Source organism: Melopsittacus undulatus, chromosome 1, assembly GCF_012275295.1.
Source record: "Melopsittacus undulatus isolate bMelUnd1 chromosome 1, bMelUnd1.mat.Z, whole genome shotgun sequence".
Taxonomy (NCBI): domain Eukaryota; kingdom Metazoa; phylum Chordata; class Aves; order Psittaciformes; family Psittaculidae; genus Melopsittacus; species Melopsittacus undulatus.
The window spans coordinates 7236153-7253292 of NC_047527.1; positions in this window are offsets into that span (position 1 = coordinate 7236153).

A 17140-nucleotide genomic window follows, 5' to 3' on the forward strand; every position below is an offset into this window, starting at 1 on the left:
TGTAGGGCTTCTGCTGTGCAGGTATCTGTACTCCTGCTGACTTGTGTTGGGGTTTTGCAATACACAGCAGTCCTCTCTTCAGCTGTTGTTGTATTCAGTTTGTTAATTAACCAAAGGCATGGCCAGTGAGGGGATTTTAAAGCGCCCTGCAATCCACACTCATTACATGAGCAATACATAACAAGTATAGGAAAAACTATGGATTTACCCTAGTCCTCACCCTGGCAGCAATGCATTGTTACATAGAATGAGGAGCAGATCCAGAGGTAGGTTTCCCATGGTATCTGTTAAACACATGACAAGCAGATGTACTTGCTCAGAGTGGCCAAGTCTAAGCCAGTAAGCCCCGCTGAGGAGTCTCATCATCATTATTCTGTATTTCTCTAGCACAAATAGAAAAGTTGACTGGCTCCCATAGCAAAACTGATCTTAGCCCTTTGCCCTTCTTTCTGCTGCCAACATGCAAAAAGGTTCAAAAGTAAGGATAAGACCATGGCAATAGTATCAATCTATCTGCTTTCCTCATTGGGACAAAGGTGAAGAGACACAGGAAAGGGAACAGAAGCTTAGAGGCTCTGGTCACACATGCTGCTAACACTGGAACCATGATCTAATAAGCAGATTATTCTTCAGTACACTGTACCCTTTGGCCATGGGGTCTCAGAGCCTACATGTCACAGAGAAGTATTTAACCTGTGCTTTTGTTATGCCTTGCTCTGCATTACTTCTGCCTCAGCAGGGGGACACAGAGGTCAGCTGGCCCACACTGTGTTGTATTTAACAAACCATCAGCGACTTGGTGAAGGGATATATTCTGGGCAGCATACATGCTACCTTCCTCCTGTGCTAAAGTCAGTAATACACTGAAGTCAATGGAAGTTTTTACACTTACTCCCTGTGCTCTGGAGATTCCAATTTCAGCAATTAACAGAAGATGAAGAAACAGTTGTGGTAATAAAGGAAATAAAAACTCATGCTTGCTTCACCATCCTCTTCTCTTCCTGAACAGATTTTTTAATACTCCCTGCTTCTTTCTGTTCTAACTGCTGGCATCTCTGTAGAAGTTCTGCACTGAGTCATTTTGGGGCATAAACACAGGATTCTGAAGCACCTCAGTTAAATGAACACGGCATAACAAAATAACAGCAGTTAGGGAGGATTAGCAAAAGCAATGCTCTTACTACATTTTCACCTCTCTCCAAAAGGATCATGAGATGCCAGAACTCTCTTACTGTCACTTGTGCATTCATGGATTGTCTGCAGGTCTCAGTGAGTGCTGGGATAATAAGAACAAAGGATAATTCAGGAAAGGGGACCTATGAAGGTAATCTAGTCCAATTTACACTCAAAGTCAACTATGTTTCAAAAACCATAGGCTTTACATTTATTTTTTTCATTATATATGGGTTTTGAAATGAAAATCAAAACTTTACAAGGTGTGTACACAGCTTTGAGCTCTCTGGAAGTTAAATTAGACAGTGAGGTTTTCTGCCATAGCAGACTTGAGAGAATGACTCAGAACTCTCCATTCAAACATGGCAACTAGCATCTAGTGATGGTCTAGTGTGAGGCACCCCTGCCCATGGCAGGAGGGTTGGAATTGGATGATATTAAGGTCCTTTCCAACCCTAACTATTCTATGATTCTACGATTTTCTGAAGACTACACTGTTGAGCTGAGAGATGCCTTAAACTGGGAGCGCAGAGAAAAAATCCCAAGTCTATTGCCTTAAATATACCAAACAAATTAAGTGAGTTTGCAAATGGGAAAAATAAAGTAAAACACTTACACAGCCTTAATTGTTTTGAAGAATCCCAAGGGTATAAAACCAAAGATTTGTATGTATAGAGAAGGAACAGAATTAATTTTTCTACTCCCAACCACTTCACTAAGTTGAGGTACCAGAGCTTAGGTGTTCATACTAGGCACAGCATCTATCAGTTAGATACACTGATCTCGTACTTGCATACAATTTTGCATTGAGTGGCTGAAAACAGATAACAAACTAACTGCTTTGCATCCAAAAGTAAGCATCTTCCTCCCCAATAAAAGACAGTATAAGCTTCATGATTTCCTAAGGCAAAAGAAATTCTCCTGACTTCCGTGAGAACTGTGGGGCCCTGGGGCCCTGTTTAGTGGGAGAGCGTTGCATTTGGTTTAAAGGACTGGTACTCCAAATGGAAAAGAGAGATCAATGACAGCAAGCTGAATGTTTTCTGAACAGCTGCCTCCAAATTACTTAATGCATGTTGAATTTGTAGATGTTCAATTCCCTTCTGGATGCAGGTTTAGCCTTTCCCACACAGACTACTAAACAAGAAGCAGCACATATTTAGCTCAGCAAATGGAAGACAAGGAATGGTCTTGCAGGAGAGACAAGGACAAATCTCAATTACTTATACAGGAAATAAAGGCACTCCTATAGCATGAGGGCATCAATAGATAGAATTTGTATTTATACATTGTAATTTTAAGTATGTTCCTAAAGCAATGTGCTTCTTCCATCCATTTTTGGAGGCACTTAAAGTTCACAAATGTGACTATTTTCATCCCCAAATATCTCATGAGCCTGCAAGTTCTATCTCTGAGCAAAAGGAGGAACACTTCCTTTTCCACTGCATTGTTTGTTGAGCAGTTTAACATCTGATTAAGAAACAAGCTTCACTGGGCTGCAAAAATGAGGCATTTCTCCCCACATTTTTCTCCTCTGGCAGTAACTAAGTACCACACAACCACTTGTCCACCATTTGCCCTCCTGGGTGGGATGAGGAGGAGGATCAAAAGCATGTAAACCCCACTGGTTGAGATAATAACAGTTCAGTAATTGAAATTAATAATAATATAATTATAATAGAAATAATATCAGTAATAATACTGGCAATAATAATAGGGAACAACAAAGAAAGAGAAATAAAAGCTCAGGAAACACAAGTGATGCACAATACAATTGCTCACCACCCACCAACCAATACCCAGCCTGACCTGAGCAGCGATCAGCCTCTTTCAGGTGACTCCCCCCAGTTTGTAAGCTGGGTGTGATGTGCTGTGGTATGGAATACCCCTTTGGCTAGTTGGAGTCAGGTATCCTGTCTCTGCTCCTTCCTGGCTTCCTGTGCCTGTCCTCACTTGCAGAACATGAGACTGATAGTCCGTGGTTGGAGTAAACATTACTTAGCAACAACTACAAACGCTGGTATCTTACCACTGTTCCAAGACTAAGACCAAAACATGGTCACATAGCTTCCTGGCCCTTAGGAGTCTTGGTTTCAGTTCTTTCATTAGTTTAAAAGGCCTCAGAGTATACCTTTCCTGGAAAATGCCCTGTCTCCCAGAAACAGAGTGTGCTGGGTGGAAAGGTAATGAAATTCTGCCACTGTACAGCAGAACTGAAATAAACTTTAAAGCTATTTTAGCTAAGGACAGAGCATTGATGGGAAGAGGCTTGTTAGTTACGGAAGGGAGAGAAGTGGCATTACCTCCTCCCCCCTTCTTCTGAAAATGGAAGAAAGTTGGAACATTTAGTCTATTCTGTAGCAGTAAGGAAAATTGATCAAGACCTGTGTCTGGCTACAAAACCAGGGTTTAAAACCATGGAGCAAGACTTTCCACTCAAGAAGAGGATGGCCTCATCTGTGTTGTCTATTGGGAGCAGTTAGTGGCTTCTGCTACTCCCCCTGCCACATCCAGGCATCACAAAATCACAGAATCATAGAATAATCAGGGTTGGAAAGGACCTTAAGATCATCCAGTTCCAACCCCCCTGTCATGGGCAGGTACACCTCACACTAAACCATGTCATCCAAAATACTTTTAGACATGCCTGCCAAAGCTATTCTAGAGAAAGAACAGTTAAACGTTACGGATAAGTGTAGTTTACCCTTTATTGCCAAGGAGACTGTTATTCAGAGCATCTTGTTCCCCAAGCAAGAGATACCAACATATAGAAAGCCAGAGAAAGTTCATCATTTTTAGGCCATAACAAGGGTTATGCTAAGCTTTCTGCAACAATTGTGTGGTAGAACTTCTTTTATTGGACAGAGGGTACAGGTATGGAGGCACAGGCATTACTTCTTACTCGTAACTTTAGCAGTGGCTTGGAAAGAGAACAGTGAGTCAGAAAGAAGTCTTCTCCTTAAGGTTTATTATTTTATTTAGCTCTTTAGCTTTTTCAGCACTAAATCCCATTTGGCAAGGAGAAGTGCCTTCTCACAGATGTACATTTTATAACAGGCATTTCAAAGATGCAAGGACTAAAAGAAAGCATTTCTGCCTTAAGTACACTCATCTCTCAAATGACCAGTCAGCATATGTAGACAGAATATTCAGTTACTGTAATTTAGTACACTTCAGAACACAGAGTACTGAGAAGCACAAGTCAATAAGAATATTTAATAAACAGGAGCAGAACAGGAAGACTACACTGAATTATCTCCAGCTTGTTATCCTTATGAGTCCTATTCTATCCAATTTACTCTCCTTAAAAACTAATTTTCCTTTATTCCAGTTAGGCACTCAACCTTTCCCACCATTCACAACAATTGCCTCTTCAGAAAATAGACAGGGGAAATACACAAAAGCATAGTCAGGCTGGGGAGGAATAATGTTACCGAAGCAAAGGCAGCATGTGCAGAAGTGGAGGTAGAAACACTCAGCTTTAGATAAGGGACTGCTACTGGAATCTTTCTATTTTGCATAATTTAGCAATGGGTTCACAGCAGAGTAGACCTATATCTGCTCTTTTTTATGGGGGACCTTTCTTTAAACATATTTCTGTGCTAATTGCTTAAAGGTGGGAAGGACCAAGAAGATAATTTAAAGGAAAAAAGGAATCATAAATCATCCACATCAAAAATAAAGGATAACATTTTGGGTCCATCCTGTTAGCTCAGCACCATATTGTGAGCCTTACTCAGTTTCCTGGCTACCATGTTCTCTCCAGGGAGTCAATGTTCATAACAGATGAGGACAAAGGAACTTATTAGTAATTGCAGTGGGGATTTCCAACTCAATGGCAGCATGGGAGGTCATGAAACAGACCTTAAGACCCATCTGTTGAGTCCGGATTTGAGTTAGAAAAGCAGACAGAAGTATTGTGAATTCAACAGCTCTTCATCTCTTGAAAGCCCAACTCGCTTCCCCTGTGGAATTGCTCACCTTGGCCTTTGGAAGGCTGGTCGAAAACTGTGCTACAAAACATGGCCCTGCAAGGTTGAAAGACCAGACAGAAATACCCCAGCAACATTCCTTCACTCACCTAAAGACCTAGCCAGTAAAGTCATTTCTTCTGCTGCTGTGCAGTGTTCAGTAGATTTAACCACTGACATGTGCTCACCCTCCACAGCACAATATATGCATTCAGGAAAATAATGTTTTATGCAAAAAGTCAGCCAGCCACATGATTAAAACTAACTGCTTAGCAATGTATAGATCTCAGATACATATTTGCACCCAAATTAAGGAACTGCATGGATAAGTACGAATTTTTACAGACAACTGACACTGAATTAACTTGAATTGCTGTAAAGTCAGAGGCTGAACGCATGCATTCAAGTGTTTTCTTATGATTCATATAGATTGGGCTCCCCCTCAAAACTGACTTCTGGTCACCTTAGAGAGAAATGAGAAACTGGGTATGAAACAGAAGGATTGTATTTGACTCCTTTCCATTGGGTAGTGTTGTGGTTTAAACCCAGTTGGTTTACACCACTGGAAAGTGGCTGAGACTGAAAAGATCTTTATCAGGGTAAGTGCTACTGAGCAACAACTAAAAACATCAGTGTGTTATCAGCCTAATTCTCCGACTAAAGCTGTAACACACTGCACCAGATACTAGGAAGAAAATGAACTCTATCCCAGCCAAAACCAGGACAGTATCCACCTCTTACCATTCATACAATTTCATACCATTTGCATCATGCCAGGTGTCACACTTCCCACCATTCTGTCTTTAGAGAGAGATATATGTATGTATGTATGATATATGTGTGCATGTATACGGAAACAGGTATCATTCTCTTAGTCTATGAAACATCCCTACAAAAGTTCATTGAGTCTCTTCAGTCCATGACTTCTGGCTCCATCTGTCATTGCAACCTCTCCAGGCAGAAAAGACTGATGCTGTGTGATGCTGGATTGTTGCATGCTGAAGCTCATTCAAATTCCATCACTGTTGATAGAACTTGTTCAGATCTATCAGAGTTCATTCGTCATTAATGTGGTGAACAAATGGGAGTCAGGTTCAGATCCTCAAATCCAAAGTGGTGGAGATGGGATGCCATGAGGTGTCCAGCACAGTGATAGGTGTACAGCCGCCATGGAAAGTGATAATATCTAATGCTATACAGCATCATACAGTTCAATTCACTGACTATGTCAACTCAAAATCAAATCTCTTTGGGGTACACACTGGAAATCAAATCTCTCCGAGGCACACGCTGAACTTGAACATCCTCCCACATTACCCACCAAGTGCATCCATGTCCATGAGCAAAAGCAATTGGATGAATGGATTTGCCTTTACCTGAAGTAGGAATAACCCAGATTGTCTTCCCCAACAGATTCCTTATGTGCACCACAGGAACTTTATCCTCCTGTACAGTTTCTTACAGTTTATTGTCCTCAGCATGTATCACCTCCTCTTCTGGTGACATTCCAAACTCTTTGCCCTCCAGCCAGTCCATGATAACTTTGAGGATTCCTGGATTACTGAGATTTCCTATTCAAGCTCATTGCATCATCAGTGCAACTCACTCCATGTAGCATCACGTGCATGATGTGTAGAGCATCCCTTTGAACATCCAGCCCAGTACAGGGTTTTGTTATAAGTGAAACACTCATCTTTTGCAGTTCAAGGCTCTGTTTAACACCAGTGAAATCAACTCCAGAAAAGAAGTCAGCCTTATGGATCTGAAATGTGTCCCTGTACTACAATGATCAGCAGCACTGAGAATCTCCTCAGTGGTTTGTTGTGGAAATTTGCACTCTAATGCTCACATGGTATGAGGAGGCAACAGCTTTTAAATAAATCCAGCTGTAATAGTATGAGACAGTTATTGGTTAAATATCATTTGCTCTCAATACATAACCCTTATTATGGCTAATGGGAAATACACATGCATATATGACTATGGGGAAGATACATCACACCAGGACCAACAGGTTTCATCTGCTTTGTTGTCAGGGCTGGAGCTTTTCAAATTCAGCTGTAGAAAGACAAAGCTCTCCATAGGGAAAAAAGCAACCCAGCTCCTTGTGTCCCAGCATTTTCTTGATAGAGGATAGCCACAGGGGTGGTTGGGCTCTGCCTAGTAGGCTCAGGGATATCTATTGGGCCAAGCAGGATAATAAAAGGCATATTATCACCTATTCTACCATTAAACTGCAGCTATGCTTATGATTAAAATGAAGAAGGAAGTGTATCTGTAAGAGACCTACTCTTCCATGGCTCATCAGCACTACTGTAAGGGCAAATCTGAGCCACTTCATTCAAAAAAGGAGGAAAAAAAGCTACTTATAACATACTCTTCAAGAAACACTAGGGCTCTTTTCACTGCCAGTGGGATTAATGGAAAAAATGCTTTAAGTTTCAGAAGGATTAGGATTTAATGAGCGTTAAAAGCATTTACTAAGCAAAAGAGACATTGGTTTACAGGTGGGAAAAATCCACTTTTAAAGGTCTGCCCTGTTTCCACTTGCTGGATGACACTGGATGCATTTCCAAACTGAGATGCCTGCTGCCACCTCACCTATGCAAAAAGGTCACTAAGCCTACACTCTATAGAAATCCTAATATGTGTAAGAGGCTTATTTTCACATAACTATTACATTTAGAAGGAGGAAACTCTTGCACAGGTTTGAAAACCCATTCATGGGTTCTTACTTTATAGTTGCATGATGCAACCATAAAGTAATAACAGCTGCAAAGTTGCATGACTCTGCTAGTTGAGTTTTGCATCTTTCTTTTTGTTTGTGACTTACTTTTTTCTTTTTGATCAGATCTTTAGAATTTTCTTTTTCCTAGAAGGAATTCATTTTTGCAAAGAGAGGATTGTTCTGTCACATTCCAGACAGCAATGAAACACCTCGAGCTACTTGTGAAGAGGCAAGTTACATAGTGCTCTGCCTCTGTGAATAATGACTAACTTTGTTTTGAAAGGCTGACCCAAATTGAAGAATGAAAAAAGGGAGAGAAATATAGATCAGTGCATATTCAGAATCCTGAGCAGATGTTTATACTGGGATAAAAGTGTCTAATAAATGACTTTGATGAGATATACTTTTTTCCCATCGTATCATACTTTTTCATGTTGTTCTGGAGTCAGAGAAAGGCTGTAATTCTGTGGCCTTACTTACTAAAAGCCCTCTAATTTTGTTTTAAACTGCAGTGCTAAGAAGATAATGCCTGTTAAAAGTCTATCATCAGAGAATGAGGATTACAGCACATTTAATCAATTCCGATATAATCAGACTGGTTTTTTAGCCTCCTTTCCTAATCCCACAAGGCTTTATTAAAAACTTTCTCAGTCAGCATAAGGTAAAGAGCACTGAGGTTATAACAAACAAGAAACTTTATCTCTTACCCTCTCAATGTCTGTAAATGAAAAGAAACTATTTAGTGGTGGCTCTGATGCCAAGCACCCAAATCTTCTTCGGCAGCTCCCAACACAACAGTGGTTAATCCAAAGAACTAAAGACAGACACACAGACACACATGAATGAGTCAGACTTAAAGAGCTGCTTGCAAACCATGATTTAACTATGCACAAGTGGAAATATAAATGGTCTCCTAGCGTAACAGACAATCTGACAGTTTTATATTGGCTAGGAGATGAGATTAGCTCTGCAGAAATACAGCTAGATGCAAACAAATGCTAGCTGACTGTGTATTGCTATATATTGATACAGACATATTCTCAAATTCACACACTTTATGAAGCCAGACACCAGAGTATTATTGTTTGCAACAGAAAGCAATAAATGTCAGTACACGTGGGTATATAAAGCATAAACAAATATGCTCTTTGAAGGGTTTTATTCTGACTTCCTTATTATAATCCCCCATTTTAACAACAATTAACTGAGGAGAAAGACTTATGTTGCATCTAGTCTCTGTCTCCAGTTGTTATCCAGGTAAAGCTGTCTTGCAAAATTATGAGCACTGCTTGCAAAAGCATTAAAGGAAGAAGTGATTTGAATTCCATTATCAGAAGTGATTTGGTCTCACAGCCTTCATAGTACTAGAGGTAGCACATAACTCCAAGTTGCCAGTCACTCTGAGCTACATGGGCCCCAGGCTCCCCTTCTGATACTCCATTCTATCAGTCCAAATACTGCTAGCCTCCCTCATGCATTTCAACACCTTGGTAAGATTTGCAAGGCCCTTTGAGGACTGATCATGAATGATTTTGCAAGATCTCGTAAAAAACCATGGCAAGCCTTTTGCATTGTTCCAAAACAAAGACTTTTCATAAACCCCCACACTAAAGTATTACTTAGAGTTTTATTGTCTTCTTACTGAAAAAAAGAAAGTAATTATAAGCCAAATACGATGTTTTAATTTATAAGGGAGTTCCTCCTCTCTCTTAGAACAAAGACTTTCATTTTTAAGTTTTTAGCAGATCAAAAGTGTTTCACTCCCATATGTGATGTGCTGTTCCATAAGGAATATCGTGGGTTTAAAATATGAGATAGCTCTGTCCCCTCACTATTACACATTTTCTTCCACTGTGATAACTGTGGTTTTTTACTCTCACTGGGGAAAGATTTTCCTCAGAAGTGGACAAATGGCAATTCCAGACATCAAACTAACCCTTTCAGATCCAAAAAGCCACACTGACTTGTAAGGTATTTCCTACAACACAGAGGTTGGATTCAAGCATCATTTTAAACTCACCTGTTCCTTCCGGAGAAGCAGTGAACCTTGGTTTTTTCATATACACCCCAAATCACTCAACACCAAATAAGTTTTGAGGTGAAAATAAGTTTGCTTCTTGTTTAGGCGTTTTTTTATTATGCATTTTTCTTCTCTCAGAAAAGGGAAGGATTATGTATTTATAAGCAACCATCCTGAACACTTCTCAGGTGTTATTATCCATGCTTCCCCTTGATGGCATTGTCTGCACTCATGCCTCAATGCAGTGATAAACAGCTTTGATGGACCAAAACCCCTCCACATTCTCCCATGTCATCATTTGAATTAAGTGTTCTGCTGCACCAAACAAGCTGGAAGTTGGGATAAATGATCCACCTAAGGTGCCTGGACTAGATGGCCTTCAAAGGTATCTTCTAACCCATCTATTCAAAGAGAGTTTAAAAAGAAAGAAGTCTTAGGACAGTAAGTTCCTACCATGCTGTCAATGGGTGTATATGACAGTAGCACACTGTGTCCTCTGGAGCACTCAACAGAATGAGGTGAAGTCCATGCAGAGGACTGTGCTTTCAGCCCCAGGCACCCCTGATTCAAGCATTTGGAAACTCAGGAGTGAAAACTTGGTTCCAGAAAAGTGAACTTCCTTTGCAATTGAATACCACAAGGACAGGCATTCCCTGAAAATCCCATGAAACACATTTTGCTCTAGAGAATAGCAGTTTATTTTGGTTTGTGCAGTATCAAGGAGAGCAAAATACTGAAATGGCCCAACTGGCCACAAAATTTACTTGCAGGAAGCACGTAGTGGTGTCTGTGCCTCATTTACCCTGTTATCTCCTCTCAGGCAAGAATCAACAAAGAAGAAAAGGTGGGGATGGCTCAGTGGTCTTTTCAAAGCCTTTCCCATAGTGAGGATAAGGATTTCCACACTCCAGCTGATCACTCCAGTTCCTTGTATATATTGCACCTTGCTTACAAGAAGTGCCTCTAAGCCACTACTAAAACACGAGCTTTGACAGTGCAAAGTCCCCAGTCTGCACAATCCAATTTCAGACCCAGAGAGTGAGAATGAGCTTCTTGCAGATTAGAAGTCAATGATAGGTCATTTTTTTCCCAGCCCCTGATATAGTGCAAACAATGGTATAAAGGCAGTAGTAGGGAAATATGTAACAAGAATGGGTGATCACCACAGCCAAGGCACCGCAACCCACTACTATAAGTGAGCTGGAAGTGCAATAATTCAAGGGTGGCAAACATCGCCCTGGTCTGTGCTATCTACTGGCTGCCCTGCTAAACTCTAGGCTTTGTGTTTAATGAGTTTTCAGGTAACACTGAGAGAGTGAGCAAAGGCATATGCATTCCCTCAAAAGAATGTGCTACAGGCACTCTGTTATTGCTCCTAGCTCACCGCTTCAGAAACAGCTATTCCACATTCTGCTTTTCCCCCTTACACACATTTTACATTAGAGTAAACCTAGTGAATCCGATCAGGTTAGTGCCATGCGACTGCGAGAAGGATTTGGTCCATTTTTATTGCTCTTCTTTATTTTTTCTCCTCTTAATTTTTAATTAGAGTGTAAAAAATGAAACCTGTTTTTTATTAAATCCTTATTTATGAAAATTGCTTCAAACCATGCACAGGAAAGCACTGTAAGGATGATTGTTCATTTTACCACAGTTATAAATATTGGATTAAATTAAATATGACACCGAGAATAGTCAGAGATTTTTAAAAGTGATTTATAAGAAGGGCAGGATAGGCAATCGAGATGACAGAGGAAGCACGTGTATGGGGATGTGTGTGTGCATATTTAAACACAAAAGCCTCAAGAAGTAGCACAGAAAGTAAAAAATTGAACACTCAAAGAACAAAGCCTAAAAGTAATAAAATGCTCAGAATTTATTCTCCTATACTCCTACATCATAAAAGCTCAAAGCACAACAGAGCTAAAGAATCGATGGATATGACACATTGCACGTATTTTAAACCAGGAATTTATGAAACAAAGTTCTTGTGCAGCTTATCTTTAGGTTTTGGGAGGCAGGCCCCTACGTGGGAACAGTGAAAACCCTTCCTAAGAACAATAAAGCAGATGGAGGTACATGAGCCAATGCACTGGCTGTTCCATGCATGCTTGCTGGCAGACATTTAAAACTCAACTGTCTTCCAAGGCTGTCAAATCTTGGAGGATTTCTGCAGTCAGCTTTTCATTTATGATTCTCCCAGTACATAGTTTGCCTTGCATGGAAAATTAAATCATAATCAGAGGGAAAAAGAAGGCAAACCCCAAGATGTCTGTGTTAAAAAGGAAGCACGCTCATAATGCCTCTGTTGGTGCTCATTTTGATCTTCCATAATGCATGCATATGTAAGAGACCTCTCTTTCCACTCAGCACTACTGACCAAAGCTAAAAGTGAGTCATTTAAGCAACATGCAACCATAAATACTTAATGGGTCTGTTTCTTCTTGATCCAGGTATTAATTTATAATTTTGCTGCCTCTCATGTCAGAAACCCCCCACAAACCTCTTTCTTTTTAGTAATGAGATGTTAACTGTATACTGTGCTGACAAAAGGTACTCATCACAACAGGACAAAGGGTTAATAAATAAGTGACAAAAGACATTTGAAACCTTGCAGAGTATTAAATTGAATCCCTCCTCTGAAGAAAACAGGAGAATTACTTTCTTTGTGGATGCTGCTTAAAAATAGAACAACCAAGTTTGACCTGATGTTAACCAACACAGCTAAAAAGATATAGATAGACATGCAAAACAAGCATTCAAGCAGCTTGAGTTTGTTACCCAGGTTGGTGACAGACTTTATGCATGACCTTAGTTGCAGAAAAACATCACATCAGTATCAAGCAGCATCCCAAGGAAACATTATCCACCAATTCTCCGTGTGTAGGAAAAGATGCTTCCCCAACCTAGAGACCCTCTGCCATAAAATATAGTTAAATGAGGAAAGTCAAAACACCTCAGGGTTGTGGATGACCACCTGGACCCCTTGTTATTAATGCAAAGTAAGAATTTTCCTGGTAGTCTTTCCTGTATTTCAGTTCCCTGCTCTGTAAATACGACTGGTTCTTATCTTACTGAGAGCTGGTGATGCCTGTGAGGTGCTTATATAGTACAGAATGGAGATCATACAGTAAAAGAGCTACATCAGCTCACTCGCACCCTGAGGATAGCCTTCAGAAGATCACTTGCCATGGACTGTCACTCCAAGAGTCCTCACAGTTCTTCACAGGTCCCTCACTGCACCTCAGTAATGCTGGAAAATGAGTAATTTTTTCCCTATATATATATATAGGCTGTCTTTGCTATTATCTTTATATCCATGAAAATCTCAGAACATAATATACCTGGATCTGAATGCCTCTAAATCCTTTAAATTCCAGTAAATTCCTCAACTGCAGATTCTCAGTAGAGCTACTTTCAAATCTGTGTCTGTGTTCTCCTTTCACTTGCAGCCATTTCTTCACCCATTCGTCTTACTCCTCCTTTATTACTGTGAGATAAAATCACGTCTTCTCTTTTAGATCAGATCCTCTAGGTGAGATACCTACAAAAATGCTTATTTTCCCTGTAGGTTCATACTGCCTGGAGGCACTGCTTCAAACCATCACAGAAAAGGCACTGATTATTCATTTTACCATGGTTATAAATACTGAATTAAACAAATTATGACACAGAGAAGAGCCAGAAACTTTAAGAAGATATTTACACAAAATATCAGCAGGTGAGACACTAGTTCTATGTAAGAGGGGCAGCTACAGCTATTGATGACCAAAGCACCAGGTTTTACCTACTACAAGGTAAACGGACTGAGAGAATTCCCATGATGTGTTGACCACTGATGTCATGCTGATGTCATGGTGACATCATTGCTGGCCAAACCACTCCTCATGTCCTGGGTGACTGTCAGGTAAATAATGGGGGAGAAAGGTGAGACACTGTATTTGTCCCCATGGCTGCAGTGGATGCTCCATGAGGACAGCCTGAGTAAGGGGAATTCCTGCTCTCCTCAGTGTCCTTTCTTCAGGAGCACCCAGGAAAAATGACCTTTCTGGAGTCCCACTTTACCCTGGTCAGGGGGCAAACTCCCACAGGCAGACAGAACCCCCTTAGGCAGTTCTGCTCATGGAGAATGGTGTCATCTCACTGAGAACCAGCTACAGTGTGGTGAGCATTAGGTAGGAAGACGTGACAGTTTCATCCCCACACATCAGTTGCTAAAGTGTAAGTTGCATAACAAGAACAATTTCAATAAACTGAGGAAAAAAAGAAAATGTCAGTTTTACCCAGATTAAATATATGCAACTTTAGATCTTTCTCAGCTGTGTGAAGGTGTACTGCTAATAAGCTGTGCATATGCCATGAAAAACAAAAAGTTGGCTAACTTTGAAACTTCAAGACTTTTTTATAGCGAGTGAAGCATGAAGTGTGTTGCTCACCTGTATATAGATGCATGCATATGTATTTATACATATGAATCTTGAACAAAATCTGCTGAGTTTTTTTCTTTACTGCTCCTACAAAACATCAGCTATTGCAGAATGTCACTGGTGAAAATACGAGCATATGTATGAAATTGATTTAATGCCAGCTAAAGGAACATTAATCTAGCTGCAAATTCTCACTGCGGGGACATGGTGCAGTAAATTTTTGCTAGTCTAACACTGGAGCTGATACTGCATGATGTATGACACTTCCATTTGGAAAAGAAAAGAAAACTTTTCTTCAAAACCTTAATTGACTCCCATATATTTCTGGTTACAAACTGTACTGGATAATAAAGGTAATAAGTATAGCAAGTAAGCTCGTATTTTTCAATCTGAAAGACATACAATTAAGCTACCCAGCTCGCTGTATTCTCTTCATTCTCTTTGTAATAACTGGGAGTTAAAAATCTTAATCCACATTGATTTCCTACATGGATTTTTTTAGTTATTAATGTACAAGTAGGACTAAAATGCCTGTGCTCCCAAAACATCCTTAAAAGCAAAGTTAAGAATCAGATTGCCTTATAGGATGTTCTGTAGGTAAGGAACGGTACTGAGATGGCACTATCACTCCTTAGCAGGAGTCCTATCTTGAGTGGTTTTCTTCTACTGTGCTTAGCTGAAAACTATATAGTCAAGAGAGTGGCCCCAGCAATTTTATGTGCTCCAGATATATACAGGGATAAGCATTTGATATGTAAAAGTTCACACAAAAAAAGTTGTTAGTGCCATTCCTATTGTACTACATAGAGGTCAGAGCTTTGGATCAATGGATTGCTGGAAGGTGGAAGCTCAGAGTAGAGATGATTAAACATAGTTCAGAGACCCTCTGTTAGCTCTACTCCACTGACCACTACCTAAATGACTTGGCAGCTCACTTATACAGGGGGAGACATCAAGGGTAAATGCCTTTTCCTGCCTGATTCAGACCAAGGATCATTGATCTGAATTTGAGCATTATCTTATGTCATTAGGCAATCTGAATGGAAGCATGGCCCTATTTTCTGCACCAGAGTTCTTTTTCTTACTGCAGTAAAGAATTGGTTTTTATTGCATAATTTTCCTTTTCAGCAAAGATGGGAAATAAGAATCTTCAGGAACAGTGCTGACCTTTTGGTCTGAAACTGCTTTAAATCCAGCTGACAGTGTAGCTAATGCCCCTTACACACACTACCTTTCTGATTGCTACCAGCATTTCAGCTATTCCAACAGAAATTCTCCTTCTGCCTTTCTGGAATTAGAGGTACACATACACACACACACCTCCCAGATGCCCAAACATACAGGTGAGCTATGCTTACAGAGCTGGACTTGAAACCTGGCATGTTTTGGTCATCAGAAGTAACACAAAACAGTAAGACAGCTCCTGCAATCCCAGTCCATGCTTCACAGGATCATAGAATCCTGCATACAGCTTCTAGTCAGATCTTAATCTGAGGTCTTTCTTTCTGTGGCTGGCTGAGTTCCATGTGGGAAGGTGTTTTCCCTCTGCTGTCTTTATGAAGTACTGATAGCAAGTCACTGTTGGGACTTGCCTGGCTGTGAAGGAGAGCATGTGGACTGACTCCGAAGTCCTTGAAGACTACAAAGACAGGAGATTCTTGTGAAGTATGCCCAGTTTAATGACTGTTTCTCAAGTCTGATATGCCCTCTGCAGTCCTGTCATGCTACTTAGCATGCAGCTGGTTTGGGGTTTTACTGTACTTCCAGTGGCAGCCATAAAGAGACCCTCATGTCCCTGCACAGGAAGGGGACACTGTCATGCCAACCATACAAAAAGAAAGGTGCTGAGGTGTGCTGTAACATACACTTTATTGCAAACTGTTAAAGTGATCCCCTTTGCATCTGTTAATAAAAGGCAAACCCATCCGCAGCCTTCTTTCAATGTAATCTGTCCCATGGATTAGCTGAGGTCCTGCGTATGCCACCTCATGAACAAGTGACAGATGTTACAAATAGTTGAGCCCTGAGGTTTTTTAGGACTCTGCTGGGGGCAGTCCATTCTGAAATCTAAACTACCCCAACTTCCATGCAGGGATCAGAAGTGTGTTTCAGCAAGAACTGAAAAGGAAAAGCTCAGAGGCAGCATAAACAGAATCAGATTGTCCTTAGCTTAATGAAGGAAGGACAATAAAACGTACAGAAAAGATGCCCAGCTTCAATCTAGGAGTTATTCAACTGTTCACGTATGCAGATTAAATCAAAAAGTTTGGATAAAATTAAATGGTGGTAGAAGGAAGAGAATGGTTAAAAGCAATGCAGTGATTTTATCTAATATGAATGTTGTACGAAAAATAGCTGAACTTGCTTTGAATGTGGCATTCTGGTAAACCTGACAAATTTCATTCTAAGACTGGAGATTCAGCAGGGAACAAATGGCTGCAGTCAACAGTGGAACAAAGAAGCAACTTTACAAAGAAGCAGTAGGGAAGGGCATGGATCCTCTGGGTAAGTGCACACTTCTCTTGCTCTACTGGTTCACCAAAGTTTGTGGTGCTGCCTGCTTCATACGTTCCTGCAAACACCCTCCGGCCAACCAATGTGTGATAACTTTCTTCTACCCTACAGTAATCATATTATAGGGTAGAAGTATATTATACATAATAATAACAGATGATTTCTGCCATTATGAATTAGAACTAGATGGAAAAATAGAATAGAATTAATTTGCTCTCTGAAGACTGAAAAATTGAATTCTAAGTCACAGTTTGAAATGAAAAGAAGCAAATAATCCTGCTTTGACGATTCTGGAAAGAAAAAGGTT